We start from the raw sequence: 16,239 nt of genomic DNA on the forward strand, positions 1-16,239 counted from the left end.
TCGGGGCCATTCCTCACTTCCGCGGCGCCGGGATCAGCGAAACACTGCGCAAACGTCGCCGCGGCGGAGCCCGGATAAAAATCTATCTTTACCTTTCGGCCCCTGCGCCCTTCTGCTGACGCCCTCGCGTTTCGCCCTTCGGCTCCAGCAGCCCACAGTGGGCCAGAAGACCGGCGCAGGTGGCCGAAACGCCAGACGCGTTTTGAGCTCCAGAGTCGCTAAACAGAACTCGAACCGAACGTGTGACCCCACCAATGGATTCCTCGTTCGGAGAGCAATCCATTGGTGGGGTCACACGTTCGGTTCGAGTCCCATTCAGCGACTCTGGAGCTCAAAACGCGTTTAGAATTTTGTCCGCCTCCACCGGTCTTCTGGCCCACTGTGCGGCCCTCTTCGCCTTGTTCCGCTGCACTTTGCAGCGCCCTGCCCGCCGCGGTTTGCCTAATGCGTTTCTAGTGTCGTGGAAGGGCTGCCTGCCTTCGCGCCTCGGCGGCGGCTGCGACGCCACGCCGCCTCGCGGGTGAAAAAGCGCTCGTTCGAAAAAAATGGGTTTAAAAAAAGATAATGGTCGTGACGATAAATTGGTGCACGTGGCGCCGTCTGGTGGCAGGTGTCGTTATTGCCACCCGTTCGTCAGTGGAGCGGGCCGCTAGGGGGTCCCCAAAACGCGTCATAATTTTAAACGCCTTCGACTTGGGCCCCTCGCCTCGCGCCTACCGCCGCGGCTTTGCTTGGCCACTCTATTTTCGATGACGCGCTCCCCGAAACACGCGCGCGCCCCGCCGAGGATTTTGGACAGGGTGATCATTTTGCTCTGTAATGGGTTGGGCAGCGGACTGATTCCGAGAGTCGTTTTCGTCGCTCTGTCTCTCTCGCACCTGTACGGGACGCCCCGTGAGTGCGAGAGAGACAGAGCGTCTGCTGTCGGAATGCGCGGCGTGTTTGTACGAGTGCATCGGGCGGCGGGGGTGCATTCTGGTGCAGGGTGGCGGCGCACTGCCGCCAGAGTGGGGCGTTTCACTCTGTCCCACTCCGTTTTACGGCGTGTTTGGACCTAAACGGCCGTTTGTGAGGCCGAGACCCCTTCCCGCTTCCCAGAAAGGATGCAAAGGATGTGGCCGCCGTCGCGAACCACCCCACAATGGATGACCGGGGATGTCCACATGGAAGAGTATGCTCTCGTCGCTGTGTCTCTCTCGCACGTAAGGGGCGTCGTTTGCGGGTGCGAGGGAGACAGATCGACTAGTACTACGTTTTCGCAATCAGCACACACACACACACACACACGGCAGCTGCGGTCCATCCCTGTGCATCCACTTTACCCGCCGAAACGGTTTACTGTTTCCACATTGCCGGCCTCCTCGCCAAGACGCGCAGGAATAAACACAATTACCCTTAAATGAGGGAAACCAAAACACGTTGCTGGCTGCGCGCTACGCGCTACGCGTCGCTCCCCTCGCGGTGTAGTGCAGCGGGACTGACTCCGAGAGTCGTTCTCGTCGCTCTGTCTCCCTCGCACCCCTACGGGACGCCCGATGGGTGCGAGAGAGACAGAGCGACGAAAGCGACTCTCGGAATCGGTCTGCAGAGCGCGCGCACCCCTGGCCGGCCGGCCGGCAGCGCCAAGGACGTCAACAAAGCCTCGGTGTGCTTGGTGGTGTTGTGACTCGCCCCGCGGTGTCTGTTGCGTCTGCTTGTTTACCTTTCCCGCCTCGCCTTGTCCCTCGCGGCGGTTCGTCCGATCCATCGGTCCATTGGTGGGGTCACACGTCCGGTTCGAGTCTCATTTAGCGACTCGGGAGCTCAAAACGCGACTAGAATTTTGGCCGCCTCCACCGGTCTTCTGGCCCACTGCGCGTCGGCGGGCAGTCAATTGGCCCCGTGAATGGCGCTGAGCCAGCTGGAGTCAGATCCGCGGCGTGAGACTGTGAGACGTGTGTAGCGGGCGGGGCGGGGAGGGAGTGGGGGTGGGGGTGGGGGGAGGGGTAACATTTGCATGATCCTCGCTACAAGCGTGGAGGGGCGGGGAGGGTAATTAACAATTCTGGATCCGGGCGTGGAGCACGGCGTGGAGCACGGCGTCAAGGGATGCTGCCGCCTATGCCGCCCGCCGCCCCGCCGGCGAGTTCACGCACCTCCCCCTCTTGGCACACGCTGCTGCTGCCGCTCCAGCAGGCCGGCGTCTCCGAACGGCACTCTGTCTCTCTCGCACCCCCGCGGGGCGCCCCGCGAGTGCGAGAGAGACAGCGCGATGAAAGAGGGCGGCTCGGAGTGAGCGTGTTTCGGGTTTGGGGCAGTGCGGCGGTCCTGTCCGCGGTTGCGGCCGCGGCTGTGTTCCGCCAGACGGTCGCCAGGAATGTGTTGATGAATGGGATAGGCGCAACTGGCGCGCCGCGCGGGCTTTTTAATGTCCACCTTTGTCGTGCAGCGTGGCACGGCGTGGCACGGCTTGGTACAGTGTGGCACGGCGTGGCACGGCTCGCGGATTTGGCGAAAATAACGAACCGGCCGCTCAATGGTTCGACAGGACCTCCCCTTCCAAATGCCGCGGTCCAGCGCGCTCCCTTGTCGCCGTGTTGAGATAGCTCACCCTCCCCTCCCCTCCCTCCCCTCCCTCCCCTCCCTCCCCTCCCCCTCCCTCCTCCCTCCCCTCCCCTCCCTCCCCTCCCCCGCCCCGCGGCAGTCGAGCTTTCCCCCGAACGCGGAAAAAGCAGAAAAAGGGGGAGGGGGCAGTGAGTGGAGAGTGTAGAGAGGAGTGAAATAACTGAGGTGGAGCAAATATTCATCAACCCCCACCCCCTTTGTGCTTGCTCAACGGCAGGCCGGCGGCAGGCACACTGTGCGCCTGACGAGGAAGTAAACGGAGGTGGGGCGAAAGTTTGGACCGTGATTTCACGCGCGCGCGTCCTGATGCATCGGCTGGTCGTCTCTCTCGCACTCGCGGGGCGTTTTGTAAGAGTGGGAGAGAGACAGAGTGAGGCTCTTGGAGGAGGACGTAATAATGTCGGCCCTATTTGCATCGGTGTCGTAAATATCCCTTGCGAGACTAGCAGTGCAGCGGGCGACTCCGCGCGAAGGAGGCGCAGCAAGTGAATCGCTAATCTGCCCGCTTACGCCCTCTCTCTCTCTCTCTCTCTCTCTCTCTCTCTCTCTCTCTCTCTCTCTCTCTCTCTCTCTCTCTCCCCCCCCCCCCGGACCGGGCCTCCATTCGGATTCCTGAGCTGCTCGCTGCCGAAACACGGGCCGGGCTGCCGCTTGCCTTCCGAGCATCCCCTTTGCCTGTCTGTCTCTCTCGCACCCTCACGGGACGTCCCACGAGAGCGACAGAGACAGAGCGCTGGCCGTTCGGAACCGGCGCCCGCTGCTACACCATTAGATTATGCTAAGTGCGCGCGTTTTCGCACGGCGAGGCCGGCCCGGCCCGCTAATAGTAAAAAGAAACTGCTTCTCCGGAGAGGAAGTGTAAATAAAATATAAATCTCTTTGTCGCGGGAACAGGCAAACAGGGGCAAGTCAATGGCGCCGCTGTTTTAACGCGAGGCGGCGTGCAAGTGTCACCGCGGCGCGTCGAAAGGGCGCCCGCAGCCCTCCGCGCGCCGGCAGCGCTCTCTCTCGCACCTTCACCGCGCGCCCCGTGGGTGCGAGAGAGACGGAGAGATGCGCTTTCCGGATGCAGTCCGCTGCATTCGTACTGCGCCCCTGGCGCCCCTACAGTGCTGCAGCCGCTGCAGCCACTGCACTCTGTATTTGGCTGGTGTTCAAGTCCCGGCGCGCGACCCTAATGGGGAAGGACGTCTCGAGCGCAAATGCCGGCCGCTTCAGAGACGCCCCGCGGATGCGCCTGCTCCATTGTACATTGTATCGCCTTCGTGAAAAAAATGAAGAGAGAAGGAACAGAGGCCGGGGGGCTGGAGAGTCTGCGCGCGGCGTAATCCAAATGAAACGACAAATAAATAAAGCGGAATAAAAATGGTGGTGGCTCTCGAAAAGACGCGAGGGAGAAGAAAAAATTTTTGGAGGAGGAAACAGAAGTCGTTGGCAAATGTGGCGGTGTGCGGACAATCAGCGGAGTGGCCCTCGTGAGCCTGCAGGGCCTGCATGACGGAGGGGAGGGGGAGGGGGAAAGGGGGGGCGAGGGGTTGCAGCCGCTCCACGCGCGCACGCCAGCCACGCCAGCTGCAGAGGACGGCAGTACGGCAGTCTGGTCGCGAAAACAAGAAAGAGGGGGGCGATATTTCGCAATCTCACGCTGGTGCGACGCGTAGGAATTTGGCGGTCATTTACCGCGTGCTGCTTGCGCTCCGTGGCGCTGGCGGAGGTTCGAATCCCGGTTGAGGTGGGGTGTCGGTGGGTGTTTTTTTTTCCACTTTCCGAAAATCATTTTTGTGAGCCTGTTGTTGCGGGTGGTCCACGAGGGTGCATCCCAGGATGGCGACGATGCAGGGCTGCGCTGCGGGGTCCGCGGCCACTGCGTCGACGACGGTCCCACCACCGCGGTCCCACCACCGCTCCTTGCTCGGCGTTACGCCCTATTTAGCGCTTGACTCCCCCGTTCTCACACGACGCGCTAGGTCGGCGTGACGCCGCGCGCGCACTCACACACACACACACACGCACACGCGGCGTGAGAAGCGCCGCCGGGAAGGCTGCGTGAAACATCTCCGCGTCGCCCCGGAGTGACACGCCACCGCCCCGCTCCGCCACGCCTCGCGGCTGCGGTACGCCCCTCAGGGTGACGCCCTGCTTGGCCCCGCCCCGCCCCGCCCCGCCCCGCCCCGCCCCGCCCCGCCCCGCCTCGCCCTGTCGGGTGCTCCGCGCGGTCTTTAGGCTCTTTTAGGACGAGCAAAGTGGCTGTGTCGTGCAGGGACGCCGGGCGACGCAGGCAGGGCCAGCGGGGTGCGCGGCCACGGCGGTACACTACGTGTTCGCGCTAAATCGGAGGCGTTTCTGCACCGACTTTTACGAGCCGCTCGATTGAGGCGTCCACTGCGCGTGTGTGTGTGTGTGTGTGTGTGTGTGTGTGTGTGTGTGCGCGTGCGCGCGCGCGCCTGTCTGTGAGGTCGTACGCCGATGTACGCGTGTGCATGCACTGCAGTTGCGTCGGTGACTGCCCCTGCCGACCGCACGATGTGCCCGCCGGCCATTCGCTGAACCACCACACTGGTCTGGCTGCGCTAGGGGAGGCAGCGACTTGGGCGAGTGTCGGTAAGTGATGGCGCGCGCCGATAGGCCGCAGCAGGATGATTCCGAGCGCCGTTCATTCGTCGCTCTGTCTCTCGCACCCATGCGGGGCGCCCCATGAGTGCGACGGAGACGGAGCGACGGAAGCGGCTCTCGGAATCGGTCCGCAAAGGGTGCGGCCGGTCATTTGGCGCCGGATAAGACGGCCGTTTGCGCGCCGGCGAGTTGATTCTGCCGACCGATCACGACGGTCCGTCTCTCTCGCACCCACGGTGCGTCCCGTGCGAGTGCGAGAGAGACAGAGCGACGAAAACGACTCTCGGAATCAGTCTGCTGGGCGAAGCCGCCGGGAGGAGGAGCGGACCGTGGAGCAGGCCGCGGACGCTGTGACACTGGCAGCATGTGGACCGCCCCCCCTCCCCTTCCAACACCCCTCGCGATCGGCGGCTACCCCTGCAAGCGGCAGGCTTGCACCCCTCCAGCACGTGCTGCAGCACAAAGGGAGGGGAGGGGAGGGGGCAGCTCCGAAGACCGGACTGCGCGCGAGAGCGAGAGAGACAGACATGCAAATCCACCGCGGTACAGCTTCTCGCGTTGGGGGCGGCACCGCCGGTTGCATGTGTGCGAGAGGGAGGGAGAGAGAGAGGCGATGTGCGTGCCGGGGGTGGGGAGGGAGGCGTGTGGTCCCGAGTATGAGCGATCACTGCAGGACGCTACCCCCGGCCTCCGGCTTGGCTGCCTCCCCTGGGGAGGCGTTTGAATAAACGCCGCGGCCGCAGCAAGCAGTGTGTCGTGCGGTGCCGCTTATGAAAAGATGGAGATTTCTCTTGTGTTTTTGTGTTTGGCTCATTATTTCGCTCCGCCAATAACACGCGCGTTCCTGGCACACCGTCCGTGTGTGTGCACACACGCACACACATGAACGGGCAGGGCGGGAGCAGCGGCCAAGGCCCAAAGCAGGGGCGCTACGCTGCTTTACATGCTGCACCACTGTAAGTGTTGTAGCAGTGTAGTAGCGCCCCTCGATGACTCACCCGTTTCAACTTTGCACCCCTTCCCTTTCGGATGCGTCATCAGCATCCCTTTCTCTCGACACACCTACCCCTACCCCCCCCCCCTTTTCCCCGTCACTGCCAGTCGAATCCAGCCGGCGTGTGTCCGATTTCATCATGATTACACTAGCAGGCGTCGCCCGTCTCGCCTCCCCCGTTAAAAAAATATTACATCCGCCCCTTCCTCGGGGGACACTCTTTTTTTCTGTTTGTAATTTTAATCATTTTTTTTCGTGAAAGATGCTAATTTGCATTCTTTTTTCTCGGCTTCTGTTTTCTTTCTCCGTCAAAGAATATGGTTGATGCGGCCGAGGCGGAAAAGTTATCTTGTTCATAATACATCATTGAATGAGTTTTCTCTTCTTGTTGAACACCGCATTGCGTTTCAGAATTTTCGTTACATCACTCCCCTCCTCCTCCCCCGCCCCTCCCCCCCTCCCCCCGTGATGGTTCCCCCGGCGGCGCGGCGAGGATGACCGAGGATGACGGCGGCAACAACAACAACAAGACTTGCACCGCAGATGAATCTGTTGTTGTTGTTGTTCGGCGGGATGATGCGTTATGATGCACCGGGCGGCGGAACGGATAAATGGTGCGCCGCGTTTACGATGTGTTTACTCTGCCGCACCGCGTCGCGTCGACGTCGTCGTCGCCGTCCTCAAAGACGCGCGTCGCGGCCAACCGGCACGGCGGCGGCAGGTCGGGGAGGTCCTTTTCTCGTCGCTCTGTCTCTCTCGCACTCATGGGGCGTCCCGTGTGGGCGCGACAGAGACAGAGCGACGAAAACGACTCTCGGAATCAGTCTGCAGCCCGAGTCGTAAACGCAAAGCTAAGTCGCGGTATGGACGAATTGTTGAGTGTGGGACGGGGGGAGAGGGAGCGAAGGGCCACAGCGGTAGCTCGCTTGTTGCGACAGGATGAAGCAAGGGCTGCGTCCGCGACACTGTACCGTCGCCCCGGACGCCGCGCCGTGTCCTGCACGTCCTGGACGCGGTCCTGGAGGGAGGCTCGCGGGGGTTGAGCGTGCGAAGCGCGAAGCAGGCGGTGCGCAGCGCTGCAGACTGATGCCGGGAGTCGTTTCCGTCGCTCTGTCTCTCTCGCACTCATGGGGCGTCCCGTGGGTGTGTGTGAGAGAGAGAGAGAGAGAGAGAGAGACAGAGCGACGGAAACGACTCCCGGAATCAGTGTGCTGGGAAACTCCGAAAGGCGGATCCACTGCAATCGAGCAGAAACGCTTTTCCCGCGCAATTACTCAACGACGGGGTCGTCTCTCGTCACTCGGGGGAGGAAAAGGGGAGGGGGGGCGGACGGTTTGTCTCTTTGGAAGAACAGTGTGGCGGCACGCGGACGACGCGGCGGTCAGCAATTTGCCATCGCGGCGCGTCGCGGCCCCTTTGGCCCGCTTTGGCCGCTATCTAGCCTTCTTTGTCATCGGCGGGGCGTCGTGAGTAATGCGCTTGAATGTGTCGTGATTGCACTGAGAGAGAGAGAGAGAGAGAGAGAGAGAGAGAGGCGCGCATTCACACACAGTGACAAAACACAACCCCTACGTTGGACGGCTCGTCTATAAATTACGCCCCGCTTGCCATTTCTTGGCCTCTCCTCGCACTTCTTTTTATTTTATTTTTCGCGCGGTTTTTGTCTCATCCTCATCCTTTTCTTTTATTGTTGCCTCTTTTTTTTCCACCGTCGTCGCCCTGTCGTCATTCCCTTCTCTTCCCCTCCCCTCCCTTCCCCTTCTCTTCCGCCTTTGCAGTGTTGCGGATCCTCATCGCGCACTACACCGCCAAAGCGAGAGGCCTCGCCACATGTGTGTGTGTGCGTGGCGGAGATGGGCTGCGAAAGGGATGGAAGTACTGCAGGCCGATGCCGCCGTGCGGTTCCTCCATCACACCGTGTCTGTCTCGCTCTCTCGCTCCCCTGCACGGCGCGCTCTGTGTTATGAGTTCGAGAGAGACAGAGCTCTCCTCGGAATCAGCCGCTGCTGCAGTCGAGGGGGAAGCGCGAACTACGCCGACGGCTACTCGAGACGGGAGCCAGGCCGTCCGCGTGCATAAATGATGAGGTGTCTGACCCCCTCCTCCGGGGTCGGCTTGCTTGCCAAGAAAGAAGTGCGATAAGGGCGTTATGCGATGCACTGTGTGTGGCGAGGCAGCCGCTGCTGAGGTCTGCGTCTTCTCCTGTGCCCAAGTGTACACACTCCGTCTCCCTCGCACCGCTGCGGGACGCCCAGCGAGCGCGAGAGAGACATGGCGACGAAAACCGAAAGCGATCCTCGGCGTCACCCTCCAGAGGACGCTGCTCCAGCAGACAAGGGGTGCTGACGGACACACTCACTCAGGCAAGACCCTCGCGTGCAACGAATTACTCTCGAATTTTGTTTTACGATTTTTATTTTCGAGAGCGATATTCCGGCCGACGTGATCGAGGGGTTACCCACTCGGTACTTGGGCGTACACACGATTCCGGATTCCCGCGATTCCTGAACAAATCTTGCATAAAAGCAGAGGTTTTTGAAGTTTTTTCTTAGCTTTTGAGTGTTTTGTGTAGGTTTTGAGTGTTTTGTGTCTATTACATATCCCTCTCCATTGAAAGTTTTAAGATTTTCGATAAAATTTTGAGCAAATAACGAACGATTCCCGGACTGAGTGTACACACGATTCCCGGAGTGGGTAACCCCTCGGACGTGATGCTAATGACTCCGGGCGAAGACGGCGGGGGTGTCGACGGTGACGGCCTCCCCGCTCGGTGACGACGCCGCGTCTTCGCCGTCAAAGCGAACACGGCTTTGGAGAGGGGGGGGGCGCTTGTTTGGCGCCGATGGAAAATTAGCCAGAGAGCAAAGTTAGTTGGAGTGATGATAATGGCGGCCATCGTGTTCGCCTTCTTGCTCTTGTGACGCGGCGTTGACGGCGTGTGCGCCTCGCCTACAGTGCAAATGCTGCTTGTGCGAGCGACTGGATTGGTCGCACCCACTTTTGTTCCTGACAGTGCCGCTGCCGCTCCCATCCAGAAACGTAAAATTTGTGAGCCACATGCCACGAGGCGCCGGAGGGGAGGGGAGGGGGAGGGGGGCTCCCGTGCGGCGCTCGCGCTCCGCTTGCCCGCCGTCAAAGGGAAGGACCCGAATCTAATAATCACATGTGGGGCCCAGGAGACGGGCAGGCGCTCCCCACTCCCACGGTCTGGAAAAAAGTGTGGAGGAGGGGGGGGGGCTCCTTAGGTTGACCTTTGGGATCGGGCCGCCCTATGCTGCCTGGGAATTGATTTCATTCATCGGGCCGTCATCGTGTGCTACGTACTAGCGGTCAGCTTGTGGACAGGGGGAAGGGTTTGTTGTTATACCGTGCTTTGTTTTCGTTGGTTTTTGATTCGATCCCGGGCTGGTGCCGTTGTTTCCGGACACGTCCGTGGCGTATTGTTTTGGTCCGTGGCGCCGGGCCGAGGCCGGCGATCCACCCGCTAATGACTTCTGCGGTTTCGTGGCGCGATGGGGTCTCTCTCGCACCCCGGCGCCACACCCCGGGACGCGCCGCGAGTGCGAGAGAGACGGAGCGATGCCCCTGAGGGGGCCGTGGGCCGCGTTTATTGGAACAGTGTTTGCTGCACGGCGCGGTCCGCCCGAAGTAGCCTCCAGAGCCCGCAGAGCTGGTTCCGAACAGTGCTTTCGTCGCTCTGTCTCGCTCGCTCCCGGGCGGCACGGCCTATGAGTGCGAGAGAGACAGAGCGACGAACGCGCCGAAAGCCTGCCGGAGTGCGGGCCGCTCGGGCCACTGGGAACTCCGGGGCCTCGTCCGGACTACGGGACCCGCCAGGACCCGCCAGGACCCGCCAGGGCCGGAGGATTATTGCAGGTTTCCAAGTTTGAGCAGCGCGGCCGGCCCAGAGGGCGGCCGGCCCGGCAGGTGGAAGACGAGACGAAACCGCGCGTCGGTCCAAACTAGACGGGAACGGGAGAAAGCACTGTTCGAAATCAGCCCGCTGGCGACGCCCGTCCTTGTAGCGGGGGCGCGGAGCTCTAAGCCGTCGTCTCCAGGAGGATGGCGGTCCTGGAGGCGGGCCCGACAAAGCACGAGCGGCACGCGTGTCCTGGCAGTGTCCTGGCCGTGTCCGCGTCAGGACGTCCTTTGAGAGATTAATGGAAAGCAAACCCCCTATCTTCCTCTCCCTGTGACGGAGTCGACGGACTCCGCTCCAGGTAAATCTTTATGAATCCTATTTAGATAAGACGAGGGTGGCGGCTACGGCCGGCGGCCCGGCTGGGTTACGCGGCGTCTCGCGGTCGGGGCCCGGATGAGAAATAGTCGCGGTCGCCGGTCCGGGGTTCAAATACTCGGATCCGTTTTTCTTTTCTTTGTTTTTTTTTTTTTTTGCGGCCGTGGTTGCCTGAGGCTTTGTGGCCCCGGGGCTGCGGGTCGAACGAGCGTGTTCGGACCTGATTGGCGAACGGGGACGCTTGGCCGGGCTGGCTGCAGGCCGCAGTGTGTGTGCCACTGTGTGCCACTGTGTGTGCGGTCATTGATGGAACTGCCGATCCCGTGATAAATGCCTTTAATTAATAATCGGCGTTGGAAAGCCCCGTTCGCTGCCTTACGAAGTTGCCCCGGGAAACAAACACGTTACGGTCGTGTGTGTGTGTGTGTGTGTGTGTGTGTGGTGCGTTGCTACGCACGTGTGTGCTCTACAGTGCCGTTGCGCCCCCTGCGGGCCCCCCTGGGGTGGTCGGCTCCCGTACGTGTACCTTGCCGGTCGTATACCTTCCTAGGTCGCAGTTTGAATGGGGGCAGTCACGGGGCGACCCTCTGCCCCCCCCCCCCTTTCTCTCTCCTCCCCCCGCCTCCTCCCCCCCCCCCCGGCTCTCTCACGCACAAACACGCTCGACGTTACGCGGCCAGGTAAAAAGTTTATCGGAAGCCAATTTGGGCGGCGCGCGGCGTTTATTGAATCGCGGCGGATACGCCACTCGTCGCGGGGAATCGAGTCGAAAAAGTTCCGAAGTTGGGGCCGCGCCCGGATATTACTGTTCCGGGCCGATTATAGGCCTATACGGACACGAGTTTGGTTGGGATCAAATTAGTTTGGTGCGCTTGCTGACCGATGGCCTTCGCCTGGCAACGCAGACGGACGCACGCGCACACTGTAACACACACACACTGACGAGGGCACGTCAGGGCGTAGCTACCCGATAGGCGCGTTCGTAACGTGAGCAGCGCGACGGGGCGTGGCGAAGCGGGGCGGGGCGGGGTGGAGTGGGTTGTGGCGGGGCGTGGCGGGGCGTGGCGGGGCACGGGGCGCAGGGATTGAGCGCCGGAAGCAAGAGGATCACGGCCAGGATGCGGAGGGGAGCAGGGCAGAGCAGACCGGCAGCAAGGTGACCTACCACAAAGCATCTCCAGAAAAGTAATCCGGGACGCGCCGCGCCGCGCGCGGGAAGGAAGCTGCAAGCTGGCGAGGACGTTGACTCGACATTGGCCGCCTCCACCGGTCGTCTGGCCCACTGTGCGCCATCTGGCCCTCCTCGCGCATTGGCGGCGGGGGGCGGGGGCAATAACAAAGTTGTCGGGGGCGAAATTTGGGCACGGCTTACAGTGGCGTGGCGCGGCGCGGCGCCCCTTGATGGGCCGATGACGTCCCCGTCGTCCCCGTGACGAAGCTTGTCCAGGACGCCGCCGCGGAAGCGGAAGCGGCCGACCTCCCAGGCGCGCGCTGCGGCCGCGCCGTGAGCTGCCGTGGAGGGTGAGGCGGAGGGGCACTGGAAAACAAAACACGGCCGTGTTGACGGGGCTAATAGCCGTAGGACCCCCTACAAATTGCCGGGCTTGCTCGTGTACTCCCTCACCCTGCAGACTTATTCCGAGCGTCGCTCTGTCTCTCTCGCACCTCTACGGGCCGCCCCATGAGTGCGAGAGAGACAGAACGACGGCGGCGGCGCGCTCCGGCACCCCGTGCCGTCGACGCGGTGGGGCCGGCGTCACGCCGCGGCCGCGCGTCGGGCTGGTTGACTTGGAGATGAAGACGCACGACCCGGAGGCCGGGGGCCCGGACCCAACAATGCGTCCTGCCGCGCCCCGCCCTGCCCCCTGCCGGCCCGGGGGCACGCTGGGGGCGGCAGGGCACAATGGTGTAGGGGCCCGCCCGGGTGTGCCCCACGGTCGAACTGCCCGACTGCCCGACCCCTCGGAAGCTGGAGCGGCTAACAAGGATGCGCGTACCGCCACCGGCGCCGCCATGGACGTGGGCCGTTCCTCCGGCCCACTGTACGGCGACGGCGGCTCGCCCACGTCCACGTCGTCCTTGTCGTCGTCGTCGCCCCGAGGCGTCGCAGTCCGAGCGCTGCAGCCCCGCCCAAATCGGCCACCTCGCCCACGACGGCGTGCAGGCCAAGATGTGCGCCGCGATGGCGGTCGCCGTCGCCGTGCTGCCCGCGCCTTTGCCGTTCGACAGTCGCTCACTTTCCCACAGCCCGCCAGTCACCGACTTCCTTCAAGATGTCGTGCATGTATTACAGGAGGAGTTGTTGAACTTTTCCTCGTCCGGCGCCGGATTTTGAGAGGGGTTATCTCTCCATTCCGAGGGTCGCAGCTTTTAAGCAGGTGGCATGTTTGAAAATGTCGGTCACAGCTTTTGCAGCGAAGTCGCTTGGAACTTACTGAGTGGGGCACGGACGCCGTGCGAGGTAGGCCGTCCCGTCGAACAGTGGTGCATCCGGGTTGCCTACCCGCAAGGCACCATTGCCCCTTACGGCGGAGGCGAGGTAGGCCGTCCCGTCGAGCAAGCCTGCTTCCGGGTTGCCTACCCGCAAGGCACCATTGCCCCTTACGGCGGAGGCGAGGTAGGCCGTCCCGTCGAGCAAGCCTGCTTCCGGGTTGCCTACCCGCAAGGCGCCATTGCCCCTTACGGCGGAGGCGAGGTAGGCCGTCCCGTCGAGCAAGCCTGCTTCCGGGTTGCCTATCCGCCAGGCGCTTAGTGGGCCGCCTCCGCCGGTCTTCTGGCCCACTGTGCGGCGTTGGCGTTCGTAAATAACGAAAATTGATCTGTGTCGTGGCTTTACGCTGTTGTGGCAGCCTGGATACACCGCGCAGCAGACCGCAGGGCTCTGATCTGCTTTGACACGCGCGCGCTTGACGCGCTGAGACCTCGCAAGCCAATAAGCAGGCGCCTGAGGCGAGCCTGAAGGGCATACTGAAGCAGGCCTCGGCGCGGTCACGCCCGGGGAAGGGTTGGGCTACTCGCCGTGCCGCGCCGTGCCGCGCCGCGCCGTGCCAGACCAGAGCGCAGCGGTCGTTTCTCTTCGTCTTGCCACCTTATGAGATTCCCGTCGCCGATGGAGCGACACGCCGGTGGCCTGCTCCGCCTACTCGAGCATGGATCTCCTATTTCTGGACGCGTGGCACGGCACGGCACGCCACGGCAGGCCACGCCACGCTCGGCTGACACGACGCACGCGACATTCATCTTTTCCATCCCCCGATGACACGTCGCCTCCCTGCAGACTCGCTCGGAAACGAGAGCGTCTGTCTCTCTCGCACTCGTGGGGCGTCCCGGACAGGTGCGAGAGGGATAAGAGATGCAGACCGCGCGGGATCACTCCGCCGGCGGCGGACGCGCGCTGCGCAGCCTGGGACAAGGCCTGGGACAACACAACACGGTGGTACACCGTCAAAGGGGTTGAGGCCTGGAGCAGCTGCCTCGAGGGTGCGCGCCCACCCTGCGGGCCACACTCACACAGGCACACACTCACACACTCACACACACACACACACACACACACACACACACACACACACAGAGAGTGGCAACGCCCTCGCAATGTGGCGGTCGACGGGGTGGTTCACCCCTCTACCCGGGATTGCGGACACGCTGGCTGGCCAGGTATCTCATCTACTCTATAGTTCCGTCACGCTAACTCTCTGGCCCTCCACTACTCACCCACCAACACCCACACACACACACACGTGCGCCGCTGTCTGCAGGTGACACGAGAGCGCGCCCAGCTTTATAGTGATGTTGACGATTTCCGTGTCCGCCTGCCGGTACGGTAGCCGCCCGACGGCACACACTACTTACCCCCCTGGCCCCGGGACTACGCCGCCCCTGGGCCGCCCCTGGGCGTGGCAGCGCCGTGGCGTCCTCGGCGTATCACTGCATTAGAGCATTGCCTCCTCACGTATCTAGATTATCACCGGGAGGTGGACGTCCTCAGGGCTCTGTCCCCTTCTGTGTGTGTGTGTGTGCCGAGTGTCGGCACTGCAGGGGCGGCGGGGGCGGACTTTGTAGAAACGATTCCTGGCTGCCTGCCTGCCTGGGCTGTGGACGGTGGTGGCCGATGGTCGCCGATGGCTCAGAAGAAAGGCGCGTTGGGAATTTTTCATACCGGCCTGGATCTGGATTCTGGGGCAAGCTCGCCGGCCCGGTGGCATCCTCCCGGTGGCATCCCCGGTGGTGGGTCGGCGCGTGCCGGGGTGCAGGACATGGATGGCGTCGCGCCTCTGCAAGAGAGTGACACGGCACGGCACGGCGGCCTGGGAACTGCCGCCCAGCTGCGCGCACACGGAGCAGGGATAATCCGCCGAACACGCCACGCCACGCCGCGCCATGCCCGCGTCACATATAGGTCCCACACATGCCCCCACATGCGGCGGCCGGATCTAACCCCTCCCCCCCCCCTTCCCGTCCGTGATGAACCGGAGGCGGATCTCCCCGCCGAGACAAACGTCGCGTCGAACGGCGTGCAGTGCCGTTCGGTAAAGGCGACGCGCGACGGCGGCGCTTGGGTGAAAAACGGCCTTGGTCTCCATCGCGGGGGTTGGTGGGTCCGTTGCTCAGCCCGGCTGGCCACAAATACCCTCGCAGGCCTGCGCGTCGTCAGGGGTTTACGATGCAGATAAGTCCTCTGCCGGGCTGGCTGGAGGAGGCCCTGTAGTGCGATTCCGAACAGGGCTTCTCTCTCTCTCTCTCTCTCTCTCTCTCTCTCTCTCTCTCTCTCTCTCTCTCTCTCTCTCTCTCTCTCTCTCTCTCTCTCTCTCTCGCTCTCGCTATCGCTCTCTCTCTCTCTCGCTCTCACCCTCGGGCTTATCGATCAATCTCGCGCGACAACTAATAAACAGCTGTTCTGCCTGCGCACTGCCGGCGTGCTTGCCGGGGCCGCCGGTCATCCGGTCGCGATGGGCCCCATTGTTTGGGAGGGGGCACGTACCGCACTGTGCGTACACACACACACACACACACAGAAGCCGCATTTAGCCCAGGGAAAATAAAGCATGCCTGGAGATAGATCCCGATCGCGGGCGCAGCGAGGCAGCGAGAGAGCACGTCCTGCATGCGTTTGCCTCCATAAACTAATGGCGCCGTAAAAGCACGTCCGTTTTGCCGGCCGGGTGGCCACTCTAACCTGTCGCACGCTCAGCGAGGACGCGGCGGCAACGCGCTCATTCCTATGCAGCGCTTCCTCTCAATTCGTTCCTCTATTTTTATTTATTTACTTTTTTTGGGTCGTGAGTTAGTTGTAGGTAGAGTGTCCACGTGGCTCCATAGCGGGGCCATAGGCTGCCTGTACAGCTAGGCGCCACTTGATCAGTGTGTGTGTGTGTGCGTGTGTGTGTTTTACAGTGTGCGACGGAAGTCTGCCTTAGTTAGGTTGCGATGTGGGGGCGTGGTCCTCCGTGGTGTAGCACGCGTCGAGGGCGTAGTGAGTACACGTGATTGGCCTGTAATTAGCCCCCCTGTGTGTGTGTGTGTGTGTGTGTGTGTGTGTGTGTGTGTGTGTGTGTGTGTGTGTGTGTGTCAGAGGGGCTGGTGGTGGTGCCACCGCGGCCTGCCTGCCCTGTCATGTCTCCATACACACCAGAGCCCCCGCGCGCGCGTGCAGAGCATCCTGCTTGGTGCCGCACGCCGTCGCGGCGACGGAGCGACAGAGACAGAGGGTGGGTGCGTGGTCCTTGTCTCGCTCCTGCTAATCGTTTACCCCGCACGACGGCTGCGGTCGACCGTTTCGACCAAACGGCGG

General features: G+C 62.4%; 1 protein-coding gene across 1 annotated transcript in view; it reads left to right on the forward strand.

Moving 5' to 3' along the window:
* Nucleotides 1–16,239, forward strand: part of LOC117645827 (insulin-like growth factor-binding protein complex acid labile subunit) — a 34,683-nt gene that overhangs the window by 4,515 nt on the left and 13,929 nt on the right. The gene's annotated exons all lie outside the window — the stretch shown is intronic.

This window comes from Thrips palmi, unplaced genomic scaffold (genome assembly GCF_012932325.1).
Source record: "Thrips palmi isolate BJ-2018 unplaced genomic scaffold, TpBJ-2018v1 HiC_scaffold_19, whole genome shotgun sequence".
NCBI lineage: Eukaryota > Metazoa > Arthropoda > Insecta > Thysanoptera > Thripidae > Thrips > Thrips palmi.